This window comes from Pieris napi, chromosome 10, assembly GCF_905475465.1.
Source record: "Pieris napi chromosome 10, ilPieNapi1.2, whole genome shotgun sequence".
Taxonomy (NCBI): domain Eukaryota; kingdom Metazoa; phylum Arthropoda; class Insecta; order Lepidoptera; family Pieridae; genus Pieris; species Pieris napi.
The window spans coordinates 12,583,271-12,589,878 of NC_062243.1; positions in this window are offsets into that span (position 1 = coordinate 12,583,271).

The following is a 6,608-nucleotide window of genomic DNA, read 5'->3' on the forward strand; positions in this document are numbered from 1 at the left end:
ATGAAGTAACAATCGCAATCATCAACGGGCAACAACAATTGAACTCAACGGATATTATCTGATAACGAATACTCTGCAATTGAGATTACGAAGGATTAGGTATTTTTAGGTTTCATATATCAGTTTCAAACTACTTGGGTATTTACTCAAATTTACTTGACGTAGTAAAACGTAAATAAAGTATATGTATATGTTACTTTACCCTTTGAGTTGATATGAACATTAACTACTGATACATTAACGATTGATGATTTACAGCACTTAATACTGGTCAAAATATCTTCCTTTTTTTTACAGAACTGGACAGACGTTTGGAGGGCAGCCATTGCATCGGGTAACCCAAATGATGAGAGCTTGCCTAAAAGGCTTGCGTGACAAACTTTATCAAAGGCAACAGAAATGTCAACGGATACAGCAAGTGCTTCACCATGGCATTCCAAGGTTATTAGGTGAGATGCGTGAATTAGAATGCCATCTATATATTGGTTACGGCGAAATCTATATCGATCAACAGGTCTTCGAAATACTTTTCAGATATACAGATTTTAATGATCGCCTACAAGGGTCTCAGTACATATGGGAGAAAATTCAGGCGCGCAAGTCTCAAGTACGAAAGCCATATTCCATAAGGCCCACTAGCTTTGTCCACGTCCTAATTGCGAATGTCCATCAACATCAGTATGTCTTATCTTTATGTCTCTGGAACCATAAATTTATATATTTCTTAACTTCATCTTTTTAAAGATATAATGAATAGACCAGGGAAATAAATAACTAGAATGTGATATAGCTATTGTTAAATGAACATCTTGTCCTTTGTTATATATCATTAACCAGAATTATGATCGTCATATTCAAGGAATTGTTATTGTCTATACCTATATAGGATAATATGTATTTATATGGTGATAAATAAAAGAAAAACAAATTGATATTTAATAAAAACGTTAGGTCAATAAAATCTGCATGAATTTCTATTTATTCGTAATATAATTGTCGTCAACTATATTAACTCTAGATAATAAATAGTTAGCTAATGTTAAATCTAAACCCGCTTCATGTATAGTTATTGGTTAATAAATCACGTGTTTCTAGAATAATGATTTCGACGCGGGAAATACCTGAAACTATCCCGCCATTTTCAATTTTTTTATAGGTATAGTAGGTAGGTAACTATTTGCAATTTAATTATTTGACACATTCATGAAGGAAAGCGCTGTATTCTACCATAAACAATTTACATTTTGGGTCTGGAAAGTCGTTTAAAACAAAGTAGCCAGTGCTATTGTCAATGAATCGAGTCTTGTCAAGTGATCCGAATTGGCGGTAAAAATTTACCACGAATAATGTAACAATCTAGTCTGTGATTCACGCTAGTACCTAAGTACCTACTGCAAATAAAATAAAAAATGCCGAAAAGCCCTCGAAACGTTTATGTAAATAACGTATTAATTTCGCTTAGACATATCAATTAAGACAGTTATATTTAGAAGTACTACTTCGTAAAACTAGGTAGCAAATAGAATAGGTTTTCCAGTTTAGCAAGAATTTGCCGCAGTATCATATCTTGATAAGACAAGAAATAATGTAAATGTAAGTAGGTATAATAACTATTAAGTATTGAAGTGCTATTATGTATGTGTTACTTTCACATCATTAATTAAATGTGAATAAATGTAATATAAATTTAAGTCCTAAACATCGAGTAATTTAGTTTATAAGTTGTAAACAATAAGCTAAATTTATCGAATTACGGCTCCACCTTAAGCAGCTCCAAATTTTTTCTATTGTTCTTTACACGTTGTATGAAGTACCCCAAGTAATAGAAAGGATGCGCATGGCTTTGGGCCCCTTAGAAAACTGATAATATTACATGAATTATGTAAATGATTTTGTCGGTCCCAATGAATTACATTAGGTTAGGTTTTTTTTATTTTTAGTGTTAGAAATTTTTTTTATCTTCTTTCGTTAATTTCATAAATCATGGTGTTTTAATTAATTCCTATGAGGTTGCGCTATCACATTATTGCATGGTACACCATTGCCGAGTGATGAAAATATGTAGAAAAAAAATTGGAGATGTTTTAAGAGCCGTGATTCCAAAAATTTACCAAGAATAATGATATATCAAGCAAAGACTTACACCTAGTGTATCCTGTCAATCTCTGGTGGCAGTAAATCGAAGGGATAACAAATAATAGCGATCATAAATCGTTCCCACGTCACCTGGCGACAACTTATAAAGCCATTCACGCACTTGACCCTTTCAGAGCGAGAAACCGGGACGATCCGAATAAAATTATTAAAACCCTCTCACGGGTTCACGCACACGTTCGCACTAACCCCGTTCGTACACACGCGCACAGCCGCTATCGTGTTTCGTACGGCTTCGGGTTTCAAATCGGGTCGCGGCGGCCTTACCCTGGAGCAACAAGTGTATTTTTAGATGTGATGTATTTCGTTAGTTCGTTTGTGTTATTGCTTGAGGCGATCACTTGACCGTATTTGGTGACTTACGGACTGATTATGATCGGGCGTGATTCGCTTTAGATGGGCATATGTCCAATTATGCGAGATTTGTAATGCTCTTGCAATAGACATTTTAATATAGGCATTGAAGGTTTTATTATTTTTAATTCTAAATATTTAATTTTTTTTTACTATAGTATTGACTTCTGTTTTAAATCTATCTATTTAGAGACCCGTATAACTGTAGGAAATACGAGGAAATTTAACCACACTGAATCAGTCACCCACGTAGTCCTGGAATGGCTGTGGTTTCGAAACGAACAGAAATCCTCGGAGCTGTGAGGTCGCTCCGTAAAGCCTGCGAAGTGAAACTTCTAAGCTTCTAGAAGGAGCTAGGCTGGCCTAATTAGCTAGGAATTAACGCACAACGTACTAAATGGACGTACGGAAAGTCCTCACTACTACGTACAGAGGTAGATTTATGCTATGTTTAATATTTCGACTCACTGTCTCTTAGTAAACTCTATACTACTATGCTTATTTGCTAATGAGTCTAGACGTGGACCATCCAGATAAAAGGAAGCTAAGCTAACATTAGGAGAAATATAAATGTAATTTTAATATAAGAATAATCGCTAGCTTTCCGTGCGGCTTGATCTTTCTTGCTCTGCATCTTCTACCGTATTTACCGTGGAGAGTGTTCAGAGGAGTTGTTCGGACTATTCGACTTAGGGTCCTTCAAGAAAAGAGCGTACCAATTCTTGTAAGGCCGACAACGAACTTGCGAGCATTCTGTCAATGTAAGTGTCCATGGGCGGCGGTATCACTAAACATCAGTTCAACCTCCTGCCCGTTTACAATAAAAATAAATTAGTTAAGACCAAATTTGATACAAAGCCGAAAAATTTGTACACAGAAAAAAGTTAATTCAAAAAAATTTATCATGTAACGTGGCGGAAGGTTGCGAAAAACGTACATAACATATAAATATAAACCTTTAATTGTAAATCAAATTTTATCCAGCCTTAAACTTTTGTTTGTTGATGTAAAGCTGGCTGTGAAGCTTGGACAATGAAAGAAGAAACCCACCGGCGCTTAGAAGCATTTGAGATGTGGTGCTATCGTCGTAACAAGAAGGTTCATAAACGAGTATGAATGTCAAAAAAATTATGCAGAACAACGGAAAGTTGCGTACCTCCTTTAATTAATTATAATGGGTTAAATCCAGGGTAAACATGTTGGTGGAAGGAAGAAATCATGATTTCGCAATGTTAGGGAGTGGACGGGTATTGCAACTGCGGAAGAGTTGCTGCATCTGGCACAGGACAAGACACCCTTCAAGATACTGACGACCAACCTCCAGCAATGGAGAGGCACTAAAAGAACAACCTTCTTTTGTGCATATTTAACATATAACTGTTATATTAACAGCAAATATAAAATGAATTAAAAGTTATTACTAATATTTATTTTACGATGAGAAGGTTTAAATTTTATTAAATTTTATTTAATTTAATTAATTAATTATACAGTGAAATATTTTTTTTATGGAGAAGGAGCAAACGGGCAGCAGGCTTATCTGATGATAAGTGATAGACCATGGATGGTCAATGCCAGAGGGGTTGCGAGTGTGTTGCTAGTTTTAGCTAAAGCCTAAAAATTAAGCTAAAGCCTTGGTATTAAACAGTGACCTACGTTTTGTTAAGCCGAAAGTAGTTTGGTGCTGAATTAGACACAAATTATGGCTTCAAACGTTACTTAAATTTGCTAAAAGTATACTTTATATACATAGAAATTGTATAATGTATAATGTACTTAGATAAATCATTTAAATCGATATAGACAGAGACAATATTGCTTTTTTTTCTTATCACCATATATCCCCATATTTGGTGATTCGTTCGCGGCATATAAATATAAACTTGAATTTATAAATCATCTTACAATATTTTACTTAGATATCTCTAATTTTAATAAATCGCTGATTTATAAGCGAATGACTGCCACACTGCGGTGAGATCAGTATTTCTATCAAAGGATCTAACATACGATGGGTGTTTAATAAATAGTGATAATGCGATGTTTGACTTAATGTCCTATAACCTCTAGATGGGACAGAGGGCGTCTACAGAGAGTCTCCATCGCGTTCAGTCTTGAGCCTCATATTTCACCTCGCTCCAAGTCTTTTCGGCTCTCTTTGCCTCATCTAGAAAGACGCTAGGTTTTATTAGCTGGGACGGCCACACTTCCGCTTTCCTTGCAGGTTCCAAGCGCCTGCTTGGGAATATGATGGGGATCCCTACGGAGTGTACTATCCATTTCCATTCGCGCGATCTGCTGGCTAATCGGGGTTTCTCGGCAGCGCTCTCAAACTTGCTCGTTCTTCATTATCTTTGGAAAGTAAACAAAAATATGTCAGCCATAACCCAGACATTAGATATAATAATAAAAATAGAAGTTATTTGTTTACGTAGTGTCAAAACGTCTTAAAAATGGATCAAATTGAAGTACGAGCGGTAATAAAATATGTCTGCTTGGAAAATTTTACTACGGAGCTGGTAAATCGAAAACTTTAGAGCACCATTAGGGGTTCATGCTTCTCCATATTCTAAGGTTGCGCGTTGGTGTGCTGAGTGCAAAAAAGGAACTTCTATCAACGACGTGCCCCGCACGGGAAGCCAAACATGACTAAACAAATGATATCATTTGAAAACATTTCCTTACCGGATTGTCGGGTTACTATTTGTTTTATAGGAGAAGCAATGAAGATTTCTATAGACGTGATACATAATACACAACCATTTGGATATGAAACAAGTGTCAGTGCGCTGGGTGTCCAGAATTCTTTCTACAAGATCTTGACTGTTTTTTGGTTCAATTCATAATGATGGACAAAACATGGCTTCACCGTTACGACTCGAAAACACAGAAAACAGTCCATAACTTAGAACAACTTCGAAGAAATTTAAAGCTATTCCATCCGCTTTAATCATGAAGACACCATTACAAGGATTTTATACGCAGGACAAATAACAAAGTTGCGTGAGGAAATACACAAACAGCGTGGTAAACTCGCTAAAATTGTTTTGTGAAAGAAGCTGGCTTCAAATTGATGGAACGTCCTCCATATTCACCAGACCTAGCTCCTAGTATTTAATGCGTATTTCCGCGGTTGAAGGAACTTCTCAAGCACTATAAATTTGAAGATGATGGCGCAGTATTTGCCGCGTTTTTAAGGATTCAGGAGTATTCTAGCTTTAGATAAAATAATATTTAATAAAAGATAATTGCGTCATTCTCATTGTCAATTTTGATTGAACGCCTAGTATTTGCGGATAACAACGACGCTGCCATGCAATATTCAATTTATGGAACTTCATCTGAAAAGTATCCTTTGAGTAGGTACAAAGCACCATTTCTCAACCAAGTTCTATGACAGTTCAATCAACAAAGTAGTCTAGAGATGAAGATGAATAGTGTACACACAATCAAACAAAAATACATAAACTTAGATAATTTTCTTAGTAAGTAGATAATTATGATATTCCCCAGCCGGAGCCAATATAAATTTCGAATCTAGGGTTACTGACCGCGAGGTAAACGTCAATAACTAATTACTTACGGAATACCGCAGTTTTAACTTTTAACTTACACAATTCATAGTATTTTTATTATTGTGAGAAAATTACGGAGTTTTCTTTGACGTACGTTAATATTATAGCCGGAGAATCAAAGAAAATTAGCTATGTATTAATATTGATATTGAAAGCAGTGTTGGCCTAGTAGCTTCAGCGTGCGACTCTCAGCACTGAGGTTAGAAACCCGGCTGTGCACCGATGGACTGTCTATGTGCGTATTTGACTCAAACTCGTACGGTGAAGGAAGACATCGTGAGCAAACCAGCTTGTCTTTGACCTAAAAAGTGGACGGCGTGTGTCAGGCACAGGAGGCTAATCATTACATGCTTATTAGATTGACCAATGATCATACCATATACAAAAATCTGAAGCCAATATCTAAAAAGGTTGTAGCGCCACTGGTATATATTATATTAAAAATATTATAATTTAAAATTTAACTACTCAATTGCATTACATTCTCTCACATGCAGCTCAAACTTTTAACCCTCCTACGTAAGT